Source organism: Puma concolor, chromosome E3 (genome assembly GCF_028749965.1).
Source record: "Puma concolor isolate L17-30 chromosome E3, mPumCon1.1.hap2, whole genome shotgun sequence".
NCBI lineage: Eukaryota > Metazoa > Chordata > Mammalia > Carnivora > Felidae > Puma > Puma concolor.
The window spans coordinates 4,692,318-4,714,001 of NC_141682.1; the positions used below are offsets into that span (position 1 = coordinate 4,692,318).

Consider the following 21,684-nt stretch of genomic DNA (forward strand, 5'->3'; position numbering starts at 1 on the left):
TTGAGGATTCTCTCTACAAGGACCTGAGCAGGTTAAGTCCCAAAGAACCCTATCTGCCAGCACCCCTTTCATGGAGAGCTCTGCTGCTCTGAGCCACCTCTCTCCCAGGGCCCTGCCTTAGAGAGGGCTGATGGGCAGCAGGGCAGGGGCTGTGACTAAGCCCAGTCCAAAGGGGCTTGCTCATAGCACAGTGCAACAATACAAGTTTGTGCAACCGAAGTTACTTATAGCTATGATTTTCATACTATAAATTGCAACCCACTGTTGGGTTATGAAACCATTTTACTAGATTATGACCAGTGTTTATTTGTTCACTTTTTTTTTATTAAAAAAATTTTTTTTATGTTTATTTATTTTTAAGACAGAGAGAGACAGAGCATGAATAGGGGAGGGTCAGAGAGAGAGGGAGACACAGAATCCAAAATGGGCACCAGGCTCTGAGCTGTCAGCACAGAGCCTGACGCGGGGCTCGAACTCATGGACCGCGAGATCATGACCTGGGCTGAAGTCAGACGCTCAACCGACTGAGCCACCCAGGCGCCCCTTATTTGTTCACTTTTTTTAAGTTTATTTTATTTTTGAGAGAGAGCACGTGTGTGAGTAGGGGAGAGACGGGGGGGAGGATGGACAGAGGATCTGAAGCAGGTTCTGTGCTGACAGCAGAGAGCCTGATTCAGGGCTCGAACTCACAGACCATGAAATCATGACCTGAGCCGAAATTGGATGCTTAACCTCCTGAAGCACCCAGGTGCCCTTTTTTTCTTTTTTAGAAATGTTTTGAATCTTTATTTATTTTTGAGAGAGAGAGACAGTGTTAGCACAGAGCCCAATGTGAGGCTTGAACTCACCAAGTACGAGATCTGAGCCACCCAGGTGCCCCTTTTTCTTAAAAAAAAAAAAAAAAAAAAAAAAGTTTATTTTGAGAGGGAGTGGGGGGGAAGAGAGAGAGAGAAAGAGAGAAGGAGGGAGGGAATGAGCGGGGGAGGGGCAGAGAGAGGGAGAGAGAGAATCCTAAGCAGGCTCCACGTGGTTGGCACAGAGCCCGACTGGCAGCTTGATCTCATGAATGGTAAGATCATGACCTGAGCTGAAATCAAGAGTTGGACGCTTCACCAACTGAGCCACCCAGGCACCCCTTGTTTATTTTTCAAACTAGAACAGAAAAGAAGATACTAGAGTTCATACCAAATGTCAGGTACAGGTTTTGTAAAATCACTGTTCTGGTTACATACATGTAAGTTATTTACATACATATTGGTTTTACGGTCAAATATATTCTTACTATAGATCACAGTCAAAACAGATGGAAAGCCATTAACTTATGATTATTACAACTTCTCTAAAAACAGTTTAAGGGTTGAGAGAGGCTCTTTCTCATAATAGAAATTCCTAGGAAACACAGCCAGGAACTTAAAAATGGCCCCATCTCCGCTTTACCTCACAGATAACGCTTTTATAGAGAGGAACATCGCAGAACAGCAGCCTTCATCAGGGCTCAGAGCAAAGTAATGTATTAGGAAGTGATGGATCTAATAACAGATCATTTCAAACTGTCAAAGATAAACACTGCTAGGACACGGGGGAAACAAGCCCAATACATCTCCTCTTTGCTCAATGCAAGTGTTACTTCTGGGCTTTCTGGTGCTTCTGGGGATCGCGGCCCAGCAGGAGCTGCCAGCAAAGCCGGCTCTTCCCTGCTTGGACTCCAAAGTCACCAAGCCCCGGAAGAGAGGCGCCCGATTTCAGGAAAAGCCAAAGAGCCATTTCCTACAATATGCTTTGGACCGCATCTATGTTTTCATGTCGTTAGCTAACTGGGCAGGGGTGCTAGGGGAGGCAGGCAATAAAAATAAAGGCCCTCACAGCCCAGCACTCAGAGAGGTCAGCTTTGCCCTCAGCATTAACATGAGAAATGCCACATTCTCTGGGGAAGACAGACAAGCGGCAGAAGAGCTCAAGGAGCAACACGGCGGATCACACAGGACGGGTGACCAAAAAGAGCGTTCCAGTCTCGTGAGCAGCTCCAACTAATCTGAGCAGCGGGAAGATGTGCCTGCGTTACCAGAGGTTAGAGAAAGGGGAAATCAGGAATGTGCCAGCCCGACCCACACTCTGAGGGAGAGGGGACTGCACTGGCCAGCTCAAGTATCTCTGGCCCTGTCACGACAGGGCTACCATCCTGCAGCAGTGACAACGGGCCATGGGATAGCTGGACCCCTCCCCTGCCTCGGGCTCCCTCTCACGATGTTCATGTGGGCACAGGAAGGCCAACTTAGGTATCTACGTGACAGTCCCATCTGTGACTGAACTAGCATCCTGGTTTCTCTTGACCTCGCCGTGGCGATCTGCTCTGGACCAGCAGCGCCAAACAAACCCTCGGCCCTGGAGCTCGTCTTGTGTGCGCACGAGAGCGACCAGGGCTGCTAAGAGAAGATGCAGGTTCTGACAATGGGGTCCCAGGGGGTCCAGGAAGCTGCACGCAGACCAACTTCTTGGGTCACTGTCAGAGCTCGCTTACGGACCGTGTTTTGAGAAGTCTTGACCCGACTGCAGCACCGCCTCCCCGCGAAGCCCTGCCCTGGTGGCTTTCCTTGGGGACACTGGGACCACTGCTCCCTTGGTGACTTGGTTTCCCCACAAGGGAAAAGCAAATAAATGCTGATTAATGTCCCTTATCCAAGAACCTGCTCAGTTTCCCTTTATGGGTTCCCTGAACATATACTTTTGCCACTTTTTTTCTTCCCTGCCAAAATCAGAAAGAAAAAAAAAAAAAGGTCTTCTGTACAGACCGTGCTTTTATTTTAGCCTAGGTCTGAGGACATGCTGTGTCCTCAGTAGAGGAGGACACAGTTAGGAGGACACAAGTAGAGAAACCAAGCCCTGCCCCTCAGGCCTGAGAAGCAGAGATGGATGAAGGCCATCCTCGGCATGCCCGGTCTGGCAACAGGCTGGGAGATCTACTCAGCCAGGCTTAAAATATAGTAAAATTGATTTCAAAATATAATGGAACAAGCAACGAGATCTACAGCATACAGTGTTTGTGTAAATGAAAACCATACATGCCCACACTCTTCTATTTTCTCAAGATATACACACATCCAAGGACATACACACAATTCTTAAAGTGGGTGTTTAAGGGATGGGGGCTGGAATGGGGACAGGAGACGAAGAAGAAAAAATAGAGAGAAGGTCTTGCATAGCTGATTCTGATAGTGTACACTAAGGCGGTGTGGCTGACTCAGGTTCGTGGACTTGGGGGTTCCAGGCCTCACCCCAAGATCAAACACACTGCCCCATGTGCCCTGGGCTCAGACTGCTATCACTGCCCTCACCCTCTTTAGGTTTAGAAACAGGTGCAGAGGGGTGGTTGGGTGGCTCAGGGTTAAGCGTCTGACTCTTGACTTCGGCTCAGGTCATGATCTCATGCTTTGTGAGTTTGAGCCCTACATCAGGCTCCACACTGTAACGGCACAGAGCCTGCTTAGGATTCTCTCTCTGTCCCTCCCTATTCCCCATGCGTTCACGTGCTCTCTCTCTCTCGCTCTCAAAAATAAATAAATAAACAAACTTAAAAAAACCCCCAGAAACCCAGGTATAGTATAACTGGATTAATCAAAAGGCAAAGCACTACCAACAGGGCATAAGCACATGAGGGCAGGTGTATTCTGGGGTGTCTTTCACTAATGCTTCTAGTTTGGTTAAGTTTGTGGGTTTACTGCAGTGACCTAGTCTAAAGATGACTCTGCTTTAGAATGTAAAAAACTGTGGATTGCTAACAATGAGAATTGTAAGAATTAGCATATACTCAGAAAGATGGGTCCTGACAAATGAGAGGACCTCATGGAATCTCTGACCTTGGAGGACACATGGTTCTGTATTTCTTGGACAGCGTTCTAGATACTAGGACTTGGCCTTTTTTTTTTTTTTTTTTTTTTACCATTTGAGATGAAATTCTTACAGTGGAGGGAACAGAGTTCAATTTTTTCCTTATTACTCACAGTTACAGTCCTGAGATACACATCCATGACTCTAAGCTGTAACCAGGAAAGCCACTGGAGTCTACCAAGATGTGTGGACAGTCTGTCCCTGTCCTGAATGTCTCCAGGCTGCTGGGCCCTTGGAGTCCTCCTGTTTGTTTTGGCTGGTTTCTTCCCTGCTTTCAGGTGGCCTCTTTTTTGTTGCTGTTTCTGTGCTTACATGACACACTTCCTCTTTGTCCCCATCTATCTGTTCAAGAGGTGAAAACCAGACAGCTAAGCATTTTAGAACTGGGTTTCAAGTAAGAATGGACTGATCTAAAGGCAAATCTCTAGGGTTCACCTTGGAGGATGGAACACCAAAGACTGTAACGTTAACTATTTTGGATGCTTCAAAGGCTTTTCAGATTAGCTCCCGCTACCAGTTCAGTGTGGAAGATGAAAAAAAGGCAGCTGTGGAAAATTCTTCACAAAAATGATGACTGTAAAATCTGCTCTGGCTTGACCTTGATGGACCTTTCCCAACCTCATTATCTTCACCTACTGGGCCAACACTGTGGGGGAATGGTACTCTCTGTCTTGGCAGACACGTCTGTCGGGGGGAGTCGTGGGGGTACTAGGTCAATACCCTCACCTCCTGCTCAGTTTCTCTGAGGGTGGAACCTCCAGCCTAGGCAGACCACCATTCAGACCAAGGCCAGTCTTTAGTGATGAGGGTGGAGAAAGTGCCTAGGCCTTCTCATTTTGCCAGATGACAAGCTTCTCCCTGGCTGGGATGTAGTCCATCAGTTCTCATTAACAGGCTTTCTCACAAAATCCAACCCACGGATTAGCGCAGAGGGAGGCCCAGGTATGTTCCAGGTCTTTTCAGATCTAATGCCCAGGTGTCATTATGTTCACCCTAATTTTTTAGGGTCCATGAACTTTAACGAAGCCCTCTGTCAAGAAAATCAGTAAACACAGCACAGAGCTGCAGTATCTGAGACTGTGATAGCAAATGTGCATTTACCAATGGGATTAATCAAATGGAGCCTGCATTTCCCTGTTTTCCCTCATTTGATAAAATGGAAGAGTGAAGTGGGGATACCTTACCCACCTACAAGAAAACTGTAACAGCCCACAAAGTGACCCTAGATTGTTATGAATTGCGGTGTAACATAACTCTAACTTAAACAATCTCAAGAGCTCACCTTTTTAAAATGAAAACATGCTTGTTTTTTCCCCAGGGCTCAAGGAGAATGGAGTTACTCCTGAAGAAAGCACGACAGATTTAGATATCATGTGGGGGATTTTTATTTATTTAATTTTTAAATTTGTTGTTTATTTCCTAAGTAGGCTCCACATCCAGCACAGAGCCCAACACGGGGCTTGAACTCACGACCCTGAAATCAAGACCTGAGCTGAGATCAAGAGTTGGACACTTAACCAACTGAGCCACCCATGCACCTCACGTGTGGTGGCTTTTTGAGAACTGCTTGGGAGGAAGGGGGTTGAGCCCAGATGTGGGCAGCTTCAGCATGTACAAAGCACTTAAAGACATGCTTTCGATGAGATCACCCGAAGCGAATGGGGACAGATGCACAGGGTCACAGGTCAGAGCCACTCGGTGCTCCAGGAGCGGTGTGCAAGGTGGACAAAGGGAGGACCAGGGAGCTTCTCAGTGGAGGGGTTCTTGAAGGTACTGGATTGGGGTTCTACACGGGAAAGACGACAAATGGAAGAGGGTGTGTGGGAGGTGCACATGCACCAGGGACTGGCAATCTCTGTCTGTTCTGGCTCGTCAGTACCACCACCTCCGTCTCTCTTGGCCCGAGGACTGAGGCACGTTCTACCTACATTGCTCTCTGGTGATGCCTTGTGAAATTCGAGACAGAATCTGCATCATTTTGTAGTCCTACAGTGATAGAACCCGAAGCCGTTGCAAGTGCTGAGCTTCCTGGAACCGAGAGAGATACAAGTAACTGCTTAACTCTGAGCCCCAATCAGTCCAGAATGCTCAGATAACTCCTGGCTCAAATTCTGTTAATTATTGACGGCTGAGAATTGCCACACTCACGTAACATTAAGACCACAAGTTAGTAGCTTCCCAGAACCACAAACTTTAGCTCTAACTTAGAAAAAAAGGAACTCCTCGGTGGACATTCAGGGTGGAATGTATCAATGATCTTTCCAGTATAGTTGGGCTTGTGGCAAGTATTCACGCCTGGGAGGGGATGTAGAGGAAGAATACAGCCTCCACAGAGGTGTTCAAAGTGGGTTACATTAGGACCATTTAGAAAAAAAGTTTACTTTTGGCGGGGGGGGGGGGGGGGAGGGAATGAGAGAGGATGTGAGCGGGGGAGGGGCAGAGAGCAAAGGAGACAGAGAATCCCAAGCAGGTGCTGTGCTGATGTGGGCCCTGAAGCCATGAACCATGAGATCATGACCTGAGCCAAAACCAAGAGTCGGACGCCTAACTGACTGAGCCACCCAGGTGCCCCAACATAACGACCATTTTCGATACTGACATTAGACAATGACTTCTGGAAAACTTGGAAACAGAACAGGTTCTTAAAGGAGCAGTGGGGGTCAACAGTGGGAAACAACGAAAGAGAACAGCACAGTGGGACAGGGAGGGACAGAGCGCTGCATCCTGTCTCTGCCATGGCCGATTTCTCCCTGGCACTTCCAGAACATACCCTGCATGTCTTCATTTCTCTCTCTTCCTGCCGACCTGTCAATCCTGCTCTTTCTGTAATAATGTCCATTTCCCCTTTCAGAACTGGACTTCATGAGGTACAGGCTACACACGGGCCTTTCCCTTGAATATGGCCCCCCCCACTCACTCTTTGTTGGACAGTGCAATCTCTCTAGTTGCCTCTGGTTCCTGTGCCCGCAGAAAGACACAGAGGCATGCTCTGTGGAAAGGATTTGTGGCTCACCACTCTGGGCAGAGAGAATGGAGGAAAAACTGACATATAGCAAGTTAAGTAAATGACTTTTGGAGAGTGGTTTGAGGTACGCTTCTGAGCTGCTAATTGGAAAGTCCCATTGGACTTCCTTCCATTTTTATTCTTAAAGCTCATCTGCCTTCCTCACCTGCTTGTCCCAACTCCTGAAAGGAATAAAGACAACACAATATAGCAGAAGGAGCCCAAGCTTTAGACACTAGACAGTTTGTTGCTATTTGTGCTATGGGCAGGCTCCCTGGTCTCGCACCAAGACTTACTCTTCCGATCTCCCTGGACGAGTGTTAAGATAAAATGAGAAAATATGTGGCCTCCGGTATGATGATGCCTGGCTCTCAGAGGCTGTCCCGAATGCTGACTTTACTAGGGGGTTCCCCTTTCCCGAGATACCTCTGACTACTCTGCCACTTCTGTTTCCAATCCTCTAACATTTAGAACATCACCAACAAGCCTGATGTTCCCCAGGGCTTTTGTCTACGCGAGCAGGTAGGGCAATCTAGGTATGTGTCTTTTTTTTTCTTGACTCCCAAGATTTTCAGGGCAGATTCTATGACGACACCATCCACGTACGGTATTTACTAAGTCCCCACCGGGGACGAAGCAGAGCATGGGTGCCATCAGCAGTGCCTGATGTCATCAAACCACATGCCCTCTTCATGCTTCAAATATGGTAACAGCCTCGCATAAAAGGGCCTGATCCTTCCACTGTGAACCCTGGCAATACTCTGCTCGGACTACATTTGACCAAAGAGCTCTTTGCTTTTGAGTTCAGGGTTTCCTCACTGCCCAGGGAGTGGAAGGCAATTTATAAATCATTCATCTGAGCTCAGCCACGCAGTCAGCTCCTGGAAAAGGGATGGGGATCAAGGGGACCATGCACCTGTGAAGGTTTTTAGGATGATTTTCCTCCAAAGAACTCATAGTTCTCCCTAATTATTTATATCACGAGGAGACGGAATTCTCACTGTTGTCCCAGAAAGAACAAACAAAGGTAAAGTAAACTGCACAGTGTAATCACTTTTGACCCTTTCTGGCCACCTCAAAATTCGCTAATTCTGTTTTGGATTCAACGGAGGAAGTATAATGATGGGCCGCTTAATTCTTGTCGAGCAGGGTAAGAAAACCAAGAGTGACGTGGCTGGCCGATGTGTTGCAGACGACAGTCCCTTTCCTCTGGTGTTGGAAGGACGGTCCCGTCCTCGACCTTAGCTGGAAGCAGAGGCGACACCACACTTCGTGAGTGCCGTTCACGTGACAGGCTTGTGTGGAGAAAGCCGCTGCCCACGCTGGGAGTTTTTCACGCTCATTAAAAAAACAAAACGAGGGGCGCCTGGGTGGCGCAGTCGGTTAAGCGTCCGACTTCAGCCAGGTCACGATCTCGCGGTCCGTGAGTTCGAGCCCCGCGTCGGGCTCTGGGCTGATGGCTCGGAGCCTGGAGCCTGTTTCTGATTCTGTGTCTCCCTCTCTCTCTGCCCCTCCCCCGTTCATGCTCTCTCTCTGTCCCAAAAAAATAAACGTTAAAAAAAAATTAAAACAAAACAAAACAAAAAAAAACAAACCAAAACGAAACCACCGCCCCCCGCGCCCCCTGCAGAAAGTGCACACACAGGCACAGCAGCAGGGACACGGTCTCAACGGAGAAACACTTCACGATAAACGGCAAGGGCAGGCCGCTTTTCTCCCAATCCCTCGTTCCTTTTATTCTCCCAGTTCCGAAGCTTTGGCAACTCCAGTTATGGTATGAGTGTCTTTCACACATTTTTGTCACAGAAAATAGCACAACACTGTTTGGTTATCACATCACCCATCTGAGGTCTCCAGACACTACTGTTCTTACGCTCCTACTCACATGCCCACGTGGCTCCTTCTCCACGTGAAAATGAATCCTCTCCTTCAAATATGGGCTGTTTATTTCATCAGTGATTTTTAGTTCTGGGGGACACGATACCATAAAGAACACTGGAGGACGCTTAATGCAGGCAGGTGGCTATAGATGGTCCCCTTAGAGGACAGTCACCCGGACTCTTGCTCCTCAAAGGATGAGCAGGACTCCACCCGGGAGCTTGTCAGGAACGACAACAGCAGGCTCCACTCGAGACCTACCAATGAGAAGCGCCTGCGGACATACTGGCGGTGATTCTGACGCGTGGTCCACTTTAGGAAGCGCCGACCTTTTTTTACACAGGTCTCGGTTTTGCTGGTCCTTTTGATACCTCTATTTAGGAAAAAAAAGATCGGACAACTGGGTTCTTTAGAAGAAGAATTTGCTACTGGCAATTACAGGGAAGCGGACACATTCACTGTCCATTCTTTTCTTCAACGTCCTGAAATCTTCACTCCATCTTGCTTCAAGTGGCAGGTGATCAACAGATTCAACAGTAAGACACCAAAAAGGTATTAGAGAGTGAGGGGACAGGAAGGGCTGGCAGTGAAATCTATGACTGCTCACGTTTGTAAACCAAGGCCTAAACGTAGTATCGAAGTTGGCAAGTGGTGTTGAAAATGAGAGGGTGGGGGCGCCTGGGTGGCTCAGTCGGTTGAGCGTCTGACTTCGGCTCAGGTCATGATCTCACGGTCTGTGAGTTTGAGCCCCGCGTCAGGCTCTGTGCTGACAGCTCAGAGCCTGGAGCCTGCTTCAGATTGTGTCTCCCTCTCTCTCTGACCCTCCCCCGTTCATGCTCTGTCTCTCTCTGTCTCAAAAATAAACATTAAAAAAAATTAAAAAAAAAAAAAAAAAAGAAAACGAGAGGGTGGACAACGCATTCCGGAAAGCACTCCTGTAAACGATGCCAACACAGCTTCAGGGCTGTACATAAACTGTTAGGACTGAGCACACACCCGCCGGGGCACAGGGATGCCTTGCTGACGCAAGAAGGACCCGGTTATGCAGGGGGTCGGGGGGGCAGGCTTGCCTGATGCCGTGTCATGCCGGGGTAGCTGCCGAGGGGAGATATTCAGGCTCGAGGGAGAGTGCTGAGCTGACTGTCTGATGAAGACAAACCACCCTTTATTGTTTTACTTGCTGCTGCTTTTTTTTTTTTCAAAGTTTATTTATTTATTTTGAGAGAGACAGTACAAGTGGGGAGGGGCAAAGAGAGAGAGAATCCCAAGCAGGCTCTGTGCTGCCAACACAGAGCCTGACGTGGGGCTCGCACTCATGGGACCCCGAGATCATGACCTGAGCCGAAACCAAGAGTTGGACACTTGACCAACTGAGCCACCCTGGTTTGCTTATTCTTGGATATAAATTTCTGGTGCTGTCAGCGACAGTGGCTGTAAAACAAACCTTAGGATGCTACTACCTCAAACACGGTCATGAGAGCTTGATCAGGGAGAAATGAATCAGTAGTGTGTCCCCATCACTCTGTGCCCAGAGAATGCTTAGTCCCCACCTCTTACTTCTTCATTAGCTTCTTCACATTTAAAACCCAAAGGTGACTTCCGGAGGTGGAAGCACAGCTCAGGTGTTGCTGAGTGCGTCTCCTAACACTGCTGCAAATATGACTCCCCCTCCCATGTTTTCCAAGCTGTCTTCAGCCTTCATCTGTAACCCCGGATCTCAGTGCCTGTTACGTGGTCTAGCTAGTGGGGAAAGTGCAGTGGTGACCACATGGGCGGCTCATCTACGGCGTCCTAGAGGGTAAGAGTCCAGTCCAGGAAGGTAGAGCTGAAGGTCTCCCTGGTGGGAGCTGCACCAGTCGCACCCCTAGCCACGTGCCCTCCCCTAGAAGGCTTGCAGTGATTTCTGTCAATAAATCACTACCTGGCCCTGCGGAGAGCTGCCAAAGGGTAGTCTGCCGTGGCACTGCTAGTATCTGTTTTCATTCTTAGCGCCTTCCTGACAACAACTGTTCAAAATAACAGATGGACAATAGGATAAAACTTCACTAGATGCCATCTGCCTTTTGCCAGGTTCCCCGAGCTCTGCTCTATTCAGGCTTAGAATGAACCGCTCTATCTGCCCAGATGAAGGCAGGACAATTTGGAAACACACAGAGAACATACGCTAATACTCTGATTGATTGGTCTTTGGGTTCAATCGTAAGCCCAATCATAACCAGTCCTGCTTTACACTGCTTTCCGAACTGAATATCAGAACCAGTAAAACAAACAAACAAACAAACCCATGTCATTTATTTATGGCTGTTATGGACTGAACTGTACCCCCCCCTCCAGTTCAGATGCTTAAGTCCTAGCCCCCAGCACCTCAGAAGGCGGTAGGACTTTTAATCAAAATGAAGATAGGGCTTTTAAAGAGGTGATGAGGTTAAAAAAAGATACTTAGGGTGGACCCTAATATCCATTCTGACCGGTGTCCTTCTAGGAAGAGGAGATTTGGACACAAAGACACCAGAGATGTACGTTCACAATGCAAAGGCTATGGAAGGACCCAGGGAGAAGGTGGCCATCTCAAATCAAGGAGAGAGGTCTCAGAAGAAACCAAACTTGCTAACACCTTGATCTTGGACTTACAGACTCCAGAAAAAGAAAAATTAACTGTGAAATGCTACAAAATAAGCTTCTCTTGTTTAAGCCACCCAGTCTGTGGCATTTGGCTATGCCGGCCCCAGCAAACTAGTAAAGTAGCCTTCAATGTTCATCAGACACTAGATGGTGGTGCATCCAGAGTGGTCATGATCTCCTCGTGCACATACTGCTGCCTTCTGATCTTCATACATGCTGGAGACTCTAAGTCCGGATTCTTGGGGACACAGATGGGAGACAGGCTGTCGACACTATGACTAAGTCCCAGAACACCGGGAGTGTCACCGATTTACTTCCAATCCAGATGAATACATGGCTTCCTGGAAGTCGCCGCCTCTAAATACATGTTTACTTTGGGGGAACAATAATCTTTTAGTTCTATCAATTACTTACTTAAATTTTTAAAAAGTAATCTCTACACCCAACATGGGGCTCAAACTCATGATCCCAAGATCAAGAGTTGGATGTTCCATCAACTGAGCCAGTCAGGTGCCCCTGTATCAGTTACTTTTGTCTTCACTAATGATATCAAATAGTCTCACCCTAAGAAACGATCAAGTTGGAGAGTTATGTTTGCTAAACTTAAAAGGAGCAAAGCAACCAGCCATGGAATAATCACTCCCCACCCCCAACAAGCAATGGAGTGAGTGCTTGCAAATGTGAACACATACTTTATGCTACTGACCAACTTCAATAGGCAAATATATTCATAGGCATGAATATATTTCCTGGGAATAAAGAGAGATTTCCAAAATTCACAAAATATGTCTTTTTTTTAAGTTTATTTTTATTTATTTTGAGAGAGATAAAGAGCGAGCAGGGGAGGGGCAGAGAGAGAGGGAGACGGAATCCCAAGCAGGCTCTGTGCTGTCAGCACAGAGCCCGATGTGGGGCTCAAACTCAAACTGTGAGATCATGACCTGAGCCGAAACTAGGAGTCGAATGCTTAACTGACTGAGCCACCCAGCTGCCCCCCAAAATACATGTTGAATTAAATCTGCATCCATCTCCCTGTATCCTCTCGCTGGTACCCACAAGTAGTTAAGGTTTTTAGGTGTGATTGATTATATCTATTTTATTTATTTATTTTTAATTTTTTTTTAATGTTCATTCATTTTCTGAGAGAGAGAGAGAGAGAGAGAGAGAGAGAGAGAGAGAAGCAGGGGAAGAGCAGAGACAGAGAGACGGAGACATAGAATCTGAAACAGTCTCCAGGCTCTGAGCTGTCAGCACAGAGCCTGATGTGGGGCTCAAACCCATGAACCATGAGATCGTGACCTGAGCCGAAGTCGGAAGCTCAACCGACTGAGCCACCCAGGCACCCTGAATTATATCTATTTTAACAAATATTTACCAGGTGAGCCAAACACTGTGTTAGGAAGTGGGGAAAAAAAAAATCATAAATAAAACTCTGTCCTTAACTTTCAGATTATAAGATTCAAGAACAGTTGCCAAGCAGAAGTTAGACTGTTTGCCCAAGGTTTTAAATTCAAGAGAAACCAAAAATCTGGAATTTTATATAAAATCTAATTTTATATATTGGTAGCTAGCTAAAAACTAGTTTATAATGTCAGTGAGGACTAAACAACCATGGCTATGAGCTGGATCTGGGGTGTGTGTGTGTGTGTCCACTTTACAACTCAGATTTGCATTTTACAGGCCAGGCTGGCCTGGATACACCTGGAGGACAATTACTGGCACCAAGGCAACTTTCATCATGTTGGCTCTAAGTTCAGTTTGTACATTTGGTACATCTATCCACTGAACTGCTATACTCGCCAGCCGGTTCCCTGTTGCCCTCACCACTCTCCTGCCCACTTGGGGAAAGGTACTGTAGTTCTCCTTAACTATCAAGAGAATGTTCTCCTCTCCACCTTTCTCCCCATCACTCCTTGCCCCAAAGACAAGTACAAGAGTTCCTGGCTACTGTGTGGAAAAGGTCCCTCTTCTCATAAAACAGATATCACCGGGGAAGCGGTGGTGCCTACTCCTCATGATTAACCCACTCGTTCATTTGAATGCTTACGCCGGGTCCTGAGCAGGTGCCAGTTAAAAGAAATGGATCCTACAGTGTTTCAGCTCAGGGACTGGCTGGTGGAGTGGGGATTAAGGAAGAAAGAGGGTCACACGAGTGCTGCAGGTGCTCAGGAGAGAGGTGAGGTGGGGCATGGGAAGACTGCACAAAGGAGAAGGTCTGCCTGAGGTTCCAAGGTTGAGAAGAGGCATCCGGGAGAGGGTGAGGGTAACAAGTACCAAGTGTGGGGATGTGAGACAGCCGGGCTGGTGCAGAAACTCAAGACATGAGGCTGGAACAAGATGCTGGGGGAAGGAACACATGCAGAGAGGCTGACCGGAGCCAGTGTAAGGCCCCCAGAGGTGCCTCCCGGAGCTGTGGGGAGATACTGGAGGGTTTTAATAGAAGGACAACATGGTCAATGCAGTCTGTTCTTCAGGAAGATCACCACAGTGCGGGTCTGGAGCATGGAACTGGAAGGAGCCAAGCGGAAGAGGAAGCCCTATTAGGATGCTGCCATGGTGATCCAGGAGCGCAACAGCGGGGAGGACAGATGTGAGAGAGCCTGGTGACAGAGAGGTGGGAGAGTGGGGGTGAAGGGAGGGCGGGGGTCTGGAATAGGTGGCGAGAAACCAAGGCCCCATGAAACACGTGGAGCAGTCTTTGCTGGACATCGCTAAGGTGTTCCCCTGGCCAGAGGTGCTGGAGATTCTCTCTGTGGATTCCATCGTTCGACCTTTGGGGATCTCTTGGTCAGAAGATCTACAGAAGTGCTGAGATTTCCTGGGCCTTAGGCTAAAGGGCTGTAACTTATGGGGTGTTGCATCTTTTTTAATATACATATGAAGTTTATTTATAGATTTCGAGAGAGAGAGAGCAAGCATAAGCAAGTGAGGGATAGAGAGAAAGAGAGAGAGAGAAACCCAAGCAAGCTCCGCACTGTCAGCACGGAGCCCGGTGTGGGGCTCAAACTCATGAACCATGAGATCATGACCCGAGCTGAAATCAAGAGTTGGGATGCTTAACCCACTGAGCCAGTCAGATACACTGGGGGTCTGTTGCATCTTAAAAAGCAAGAGACACGACTGGTCTCTTTCCGCTTCTCTGCCCACTCAGGGTGGGACAGGCAGATGTGCATAGTGTGGTCATCCCCTCCACTCTATCTAGACCCCTGCGATTTCTTGAACCTGATGCTGCAACAGATGTACTCTCTTTAATACTAAACCCCATCTGCAGGCAGGGAGGTCCTGTGTCAGGCACAGCACCACCCCAGAGTGAGGGAAGTGGGTTAACTGCTCAGTGGTTACTAGGATTCTTCTATGGAGCCCCAAAGCGTCAGACAGAGCCCCTGCCTGCCTGCCTGCCTGCCTATGGTAACTGAGATGGACACGCTCAGTAGAGCTATGTGAGCTGGGGAAGACTTCGTGGAAGCAACAGGACCAGTGGCGAAGAGAATGAGGGAACATGTCCAGGAAAAGGTATCTATGCAAACACATGCAGGCAAGGCAAGGGACTGGTGTCGTTTGCGAGAAACGAGAGCAAGAGGCCAGACGAGAAAGAGTGTTAGGAGCCTGGAGTTCTAGAAGCCACTGCAGGTTCTCCCTAGGTGATGTGAAAGAATAGCGAGCAAGGCTGACTGAGAATTACAGGGCAGCCAGGAAGGAAGAGAGTTGGGATGGAGAGCAGGAGGCCAGGGGTACAGTCCAGAGTGAGACTCCGGACCAGGGGAATGGGAAGACAGAAGATTCTGAAGAACCTCTTCCAAATGGCTAAAGAGAAAAAAAGAAGATAAAAAAGAAAAAACCCTAAGAAACCACAGCTTATTAAAAAAATCTGCTGGTCAGGGAATCCTATTCAAAGAGGTGCCAATGCTCAGTCAGTCGTAGGGGCACAAGGAGGGAAGCTTTTGAAATAACGTAGATGTGAAATGGTCAGTGCTTCGTGTGTAACACAGCAGAACTCCCACAATTTAATTGAAAGGTTAGTTTTTTATTTTAAAGTAACAGCATGGAAAGAAGTAATGGGTCTGGAACACTTAGATGAGGCGCGGTTTATTCAGTGCCTGTTACACGCTAGTTACTGACCAGGAGCTCACATCCATCACCTCAGGCAGCAGGTCAGTCTCGGACCCGCAGGTGAGGCTCCTGCTGGGGAGTGACTTCCCTGGGCCGGGTCTCAGTGCACGGGGAGAGGCAGAACTGCACTGAGGCTCACGGCACCACCTCTATCGCGTTCTTGTTCCAAAGAAACTCCGTTTTCTCAAGCCCCAGACCTGAGAAGTTTATGTAAACTAACACAAAACAAAGCTGGCAGTAAAAGTGTTGACAGCAGTTGCAAAGAACAAGACGAGCTCCGTCAGCACCGCTGCTGGGGAAACCTCCCAGCAGCACTTGCAGCAGAGCCAGTGAGCTGCTTCCCGCAGAACAAAACGGTGCAGTCCGCCCCAGCCCCGCTGCTCTGGTCCCGTCTGCCTGGCTGTGTGGTGACCACAGCTTCAGTGGTGCTTCTGGGACACAAACAAGGCCCCGGACACCCTGAGAGGGCACAGGAGGGGGACAGGAGCAACTGAAGAGATAGCCTTGAGACCTTATTTTTATGGAAGAACAGCACTCCAGGCCTAACCTCCACAAAACGAAGGATTCACAAACACAAAGGACGCTATGAGAACCGGGACATGCAGAAAAACCACCGGCCTTCCTTGGGCCTCAAGGCCTCAGGCTCAAAGTGCTTCCCCTCTAGCCATTGTCCCACGCTGCGATTTCAAGGCTGACCCTTGTGTGCGTCCAGGACCCAGGTGTGCGTCCAGCTGGGCTGCTCCCAACGGGACTAGCGAGTGCAGGTACAGTCTCATCCAAGGCCCCAATTTCCAATGGGCAGGGGTGAATGCTTCTTAAACAAACCAAATGAAACCGTGTTTAATGACCTTGTTAAGAAACCTAACCGGAGGCCCAATTGAAGTAAAATGCCACTACAGGATCTGAACACGCACAGCCTCCCACCCGACATTTTAAGGGCGCTCTGACAGAGCTTATTGGGTGTGGAAAGCTGACAAGCATTTTACTTTGTATTATTTCTAAGTTGTCAGGGTGTTCACTTCAGAGCAAGCGCACGTTACTCAGACACTGCTGAGCATGCGATTCTACTGCATCAGTCCACGGGCGGCTGGCGGTGTCCCCTCGCCTCTGAACGCGCTGTTCTCTGCTTGCCGTGTGTGGGGCGCTCATTACTGGTGAGCGTGAGAAGCTGTGCCCACTGCAGAGCGTGACAGCTAATGACATAAGCACATTCTTTTGGCTTTCTTGCCATTTCCCCAAGCTTTCTACTGTAAGGGAAAAAAAAAATCTTAAAAAAAAAAAAAAGAAAAAAGAAAAGAAAAATAGGCTCTAGGCCTGATTTAAAGGCGCATCTATATGGGGCATCTGGGTGGCTCAGTCGGTTGAGCATCCAATTTTGGCCCAGGTCACGATCTCACAGTTTGTGAGTTTGAGCCCCACATCAGGCTCTGTGCTATTAGGGCAGAGTCCACTTGGATCCTCTGTCCTGCCCCTCCCCTGCTGATGCTCGCTCTCTCTTTAAAAAAAAAAAAAGAAAAAAGGCCCATATACAGTACATAGTTTATAATAATAACAAGCCCTTATACAGGCATTGTTCTAAGCACCTACAGTCAGGATCCTCAGATTGGAAAGAAATCATTAAGAACCCGGTTGGAATCTGGCCATTCAATTGCTAACACTGAGGGTTAAGAGCCAAACAGCTTAATCTCATTCTGGGTGTGTCTGTCATTACCTCACTAGCATTTACTGTCCATAGTCCTGGGACAGCTGCTCAGAACATTCCAGGAAAGATACTACCGAGGGGGAGGGTCACTGCAGAGGCCATGAGGGTTACTGAATCAGAACCCAGTAAAAATCAGGGCAAGGGGATATTAGAATATGAAGGACTTGGGCAGTTTCTTGTTCCTTTCCTGGTTCCTGCAGAAGCCGGTGGGTTAACTCCTTTACATACGATGGCACACAATCCCGTGCCCTACCCTCAAAGCAAAACCACACATGACTATCAGGTCACCAGACTCTGCACTATTCTTCTATAATTAACTGTAATTTCTACCTTCTACTTGACTCCTATCTTGATGTTGGAGGTGCTGGGGTTTCCTCCCAGCTGAGAGAGGAGTACTCCAGTGCAGGCTTGTCTGAATGCTTCCCTACTACGCCAAAGGACACTCGCTGGCTTGGTAACTGGCGAGCATCCAGCTAAGGCCGGAATCTAGATTTTTTTGGTGAGGCTCGGGGGCCCTCTGCTGCCTGCCTGCTGCAAATGTTAGCTCCTCACTAGAGTAAAGAAAATCTCCCTCAGGAACCTACCCACCTGCTGCCGTCTACAAGGCTTTCAATTCATTTCAAATATCCACGTGCAGAGAAATGTACAACACAGCTTTCTGTCATTTGAGCTCCTGCAATGTTAATATTTTATTCACATCTCATCAACAGGATCTGCAGAACATTAAAGCTTGTGACCAGTCTCAGGAAGGGAACTAAAAGTCAAGGATCTGCCTAAGAAAATCCCCCGAGTAGCATCACAGCCTAGCCAAGCACACACTGTTAATCTTGTCACACAGAAAACAAAAGTGGGATTCAGACAGATGAGTGTGACAGGGCTTCCCCACATAACCTGTGGTCAGGAACGCTGGGCACATGTGGGCAGTCTGCCTTGGTCACTTACTAAATGGTGAGCGCAGGCAGGTGGGTGCCTCAGCTCTCCCAGCTTCGGTTTCTGCAGTCTCCTTCTATAACAGGGGATATAACGGGGCTACGGGATCGGATGAGACAACCATCTCCAGCACGTACAGGGTGACGGCACACAGCGGTGACCATAAATGTCAGCTGTTGTTGTGCACTGCTGCCGTCACCACAACTGCTCACGGCCTGGGCCCCTCCAGCGCAGCTGCAGGAACACCAGGCCCCATGGGGGTCTCCAGCAAGAAGACAGGATGGAGACGCCCTTTACACAGAAGGTGACAGAGCCAGTTTCTGGACACCGGCTCACCAAGTGGGAGCTGGCTTCTCTAACTTAAAAGGCAGAGGGAAGGGGCACCTGGGTGGCTCAGTCGGTTAGGTGTCCGACTTCGGCTCAGGTCGTGATCTCAAGGTTCCTGAGTTCCAGCCCCGCGTCGGGCTCTGTGCTGACAGCTTGGAGCCTGCAGCCTGCTTCGGATTCTGTCTCTGTGTCTCTGCCCATCCCCTACTCGCTCCGTGTCTCTCTGGCTCTCTCTCAAACATAAAAAATAAAACATACAAAAAAAAATTTAAAAGGCAGAGGGAAATCAAGAGAGCTGACAGAAAATGAGAGCAAAGGGGGCTGAAAAGTAGATCTGCAGAGACAGCCAAGGAAAACGAATATGCTGTGCTAGAGCGGAGGGTGTGGAGACACAGGCAGTGGACAGTTTACCGGTTGCTTTCCGCTAACCCTGACCACCCAGGGATTGGAACTGGCCGTGAGCAGAGCAACAAGGAAATTATGCGAGGCGCAAGTACAGAATACTGAAAAGACGGCCGAGTCAAGTTGCCCAGTCTAGGAGTACGAGCTGAGATACGCAGCAGGATGAATGACAACGGGCAGCATTCACTGGGCGCTCATGGACTAAGCGTCTTCTTGCGCTAAGTCATTCGGTCCCCGGTCCCCGTAACAGACCTTCCCCCAGGGGTGCTGTTTTCCTCCCTGTTCTTCCAGATGAGACTGCGGCACAGGGTGGAGCGGGCAGTGTAATACCACTCAGCTACCGAGGGCAGGGGCTGGGGTCCGAACACGGGAGGCGCTGCTCAGGCCGCCCCACTGGCAGCACTGGACGCACCGCACCGCCTGCTCTGCCAAAGTCTGGGAACTCTGGGCAGATCCCTCGGCCCGGAGCGGCGCTGTACAGGGAACACCGCTGCCCGGCCAACCTCCCAGGGATACGCCGTGAGGACTGAGGCATGCGGGTGAGGACACTGTGTGGACACACTAGAGACGGACTCACTGCCATGGGCTGTCAGGAAGCCAGGGGGAGATGGGCGGGGCCTTTTGGCAGGAAGAAAGCTGACCAGAATGCCCCACCGTAGTCCTCATTGCCGCACGTTTCTGGGGGTTGACGTCTGTACCACACAAACAGATATTTGACAAGGCCTGAGCTCCTGTGGCAACATATCATAAAATCAAACCGCTGAAATCAAGCAAGTGAAAGAACATTCCTGCTGTAGAATCTGTCAGTGGAATGTGCTGCTGCAGGATGCAAGGGGAAAGGAAAAGGGAAGGGAATGGAAGGAAAAGGGAAGGAAAAGGGAAGGAAAAGGGAAGGAAAAGGGAAGGAAAAGGGAAGGAAAAGGGAAGGGAAGGGAAGGGAAGGGAAGGGAAGGGAAGGGAAGGAAAAGGGAAGGAAAAGGGAAGGAAAAGGGAAGGAAAAGGGAAGGAAAAGGGAAGGAAAAGGGAAGGAAAAGGGAAGGAAAAGGGAAGGAAAAGGGAAGGAAAAGGGAAGGGAAGGGAAGGAAAGGAAAGGACTCAGAGAAGGAGCATATGTGCATGTGTGCACATTTAAAACTGTGGGTCTTGGGTGGCTCAGTCGGTTAAGCGTTCGACTTCAGCTCAGGTCATTCGCCCCACGTCGGGCCCTGTGCTGACAGCTCGGAGCCTGGAGCCTGCTTCAGATTCTGTGTCTCCCTCTCTCTCTGCCCCTCCCCTGCTCATGCTCTGTCTCACTCTCAAAAATGAATAAGTGTCAAAAACACATTTTTTTTAAACCGCTGGTCTTAAGGAAACAGCAAGAGGAGTGCCTTTAGAATTGGCCCAGGAGCAGCTAGAAGACCATCACACAGGATCCAGAGCCAGCCACCTTCCCACTTCACAGGCGGGCCCGTCCGTATCTGCTTTTCTGCTGGCCGCAGATGGACCCTGGGTGGGGACAGCAGTGCGGCTGCCCGGGGTGGGGTGCGCAGTGTGTCTTCATGCCTTGAGCTGCCCTCACCTCCAGTCCGTCCTCCACACTACCGCCAGAACAGCCTTCTGAAACACGCGATGTGATCACATCACTCCCGTTTCCCACCCTGGACGGACTTCCCACAGGGACCGGCCACCTCCCAGCCACGTCACCTCCCCACCAACTCTCAGAAACACTTTGAATAAGCTGTGTCCTTTTCTGGGAGCCTCTCCTACTCCTCTGCCCCAGCTTTCCAGCAGCATTCCAGGCCCGGTCCTGGAGCCGCTTCCCCATGATCTCCAACTCCCCAGGCAAAACCAGTCAGGCCCCTCCTGCCTCACTGGGCCCAGGCTCTGAGGCTCTGACAGCTCCCGAGTGGCAGGCTTGCACCTCCACCTGGCCGCACAACGTTTCCACTGGGACATCTAAAAGGCATTTAGATATGTCTGAAACACGAACTGGGATGCCCCTGCCTCCCCACAAAGCTGTCTACTCTGCCCTGTATCACTAAAGGATGCTACTGCCCACTGGCTAGTACTTCCAGCTCCACCTCAGATCTCTCTACTCCTTTTACTAACAAAAATCTGTATTATTTTGAGAGAGAGGGGGAGAGAGAGAGAGAGAGAGAGAGAGGGAGGGAGAGGGGGAGGGAGAGGGAAGGAGAGGGAAGGAGAGGGAAGGAGAGGGAAGGAGAGGGAAGGAGAGGGAGAGGGAGAGGGAGAGGGAGAGGGAGAGAGAGAATATCCCGAGCAGGCTCCATGCTGTCGGCACAGAGCCTGACATGGGGCTCAATTCCATGAACCGTGAGATCGTGACCGGAGCAGAAACCAAGAGTCGGACGCTTACCTGACTGAGCCACCCAGGCACCACTTTCTTCCACTCCTGTCTGTGTCCAGAGACCACTACCATTTCTGGCTGGGACCATACAAGGAGCTTAGATTTTGGTTCTTACTTTCCCTCCAGGGCCTTCTGCCATGTCTCTAACAGCTTCTAAGCTTCTGGGAGAAAAACCACTAGCCCTGTTTCAGTGCACGTTTCTCTCTAGTTTATTCCAAGGGTTTTCTCAAAGCCTCAGAGGTCAGGCAGGAAGGCAGGAGGAGCATCAGCACCAAGGACAGGCACCCTCTTCCTTCCTAAGCCTACCAACTGTCACAGCATGAACCCTTCTCTGTCCATATTACTCGGGAGGTGTCAACAAGGAATCCTGTGACTCAACTTGGGACAGCTGTACCTGGTGAGCTGGCCCCAGCGTCACTGGTCACAACTTCCACATGCCACAGACAGCACTGGCCAACTTCTTCAGTACATTATTCA

The 21,684-nt window shown here is 49.2% G+C and overlaps 1 protein-coding gene across 3 annotated transcripts in view; it reads right to left on the reverse strand.

Moving 5' to 3' along the window:
- RNF216 (ring finger protein 216) overlaps window positions 1–21,684 on the reverse strand; it is a 143,856-nt gene that overhangs the window by 37,930 nt on the left and 84,242 nt on the right. The window lies entirely within an intron of this gene.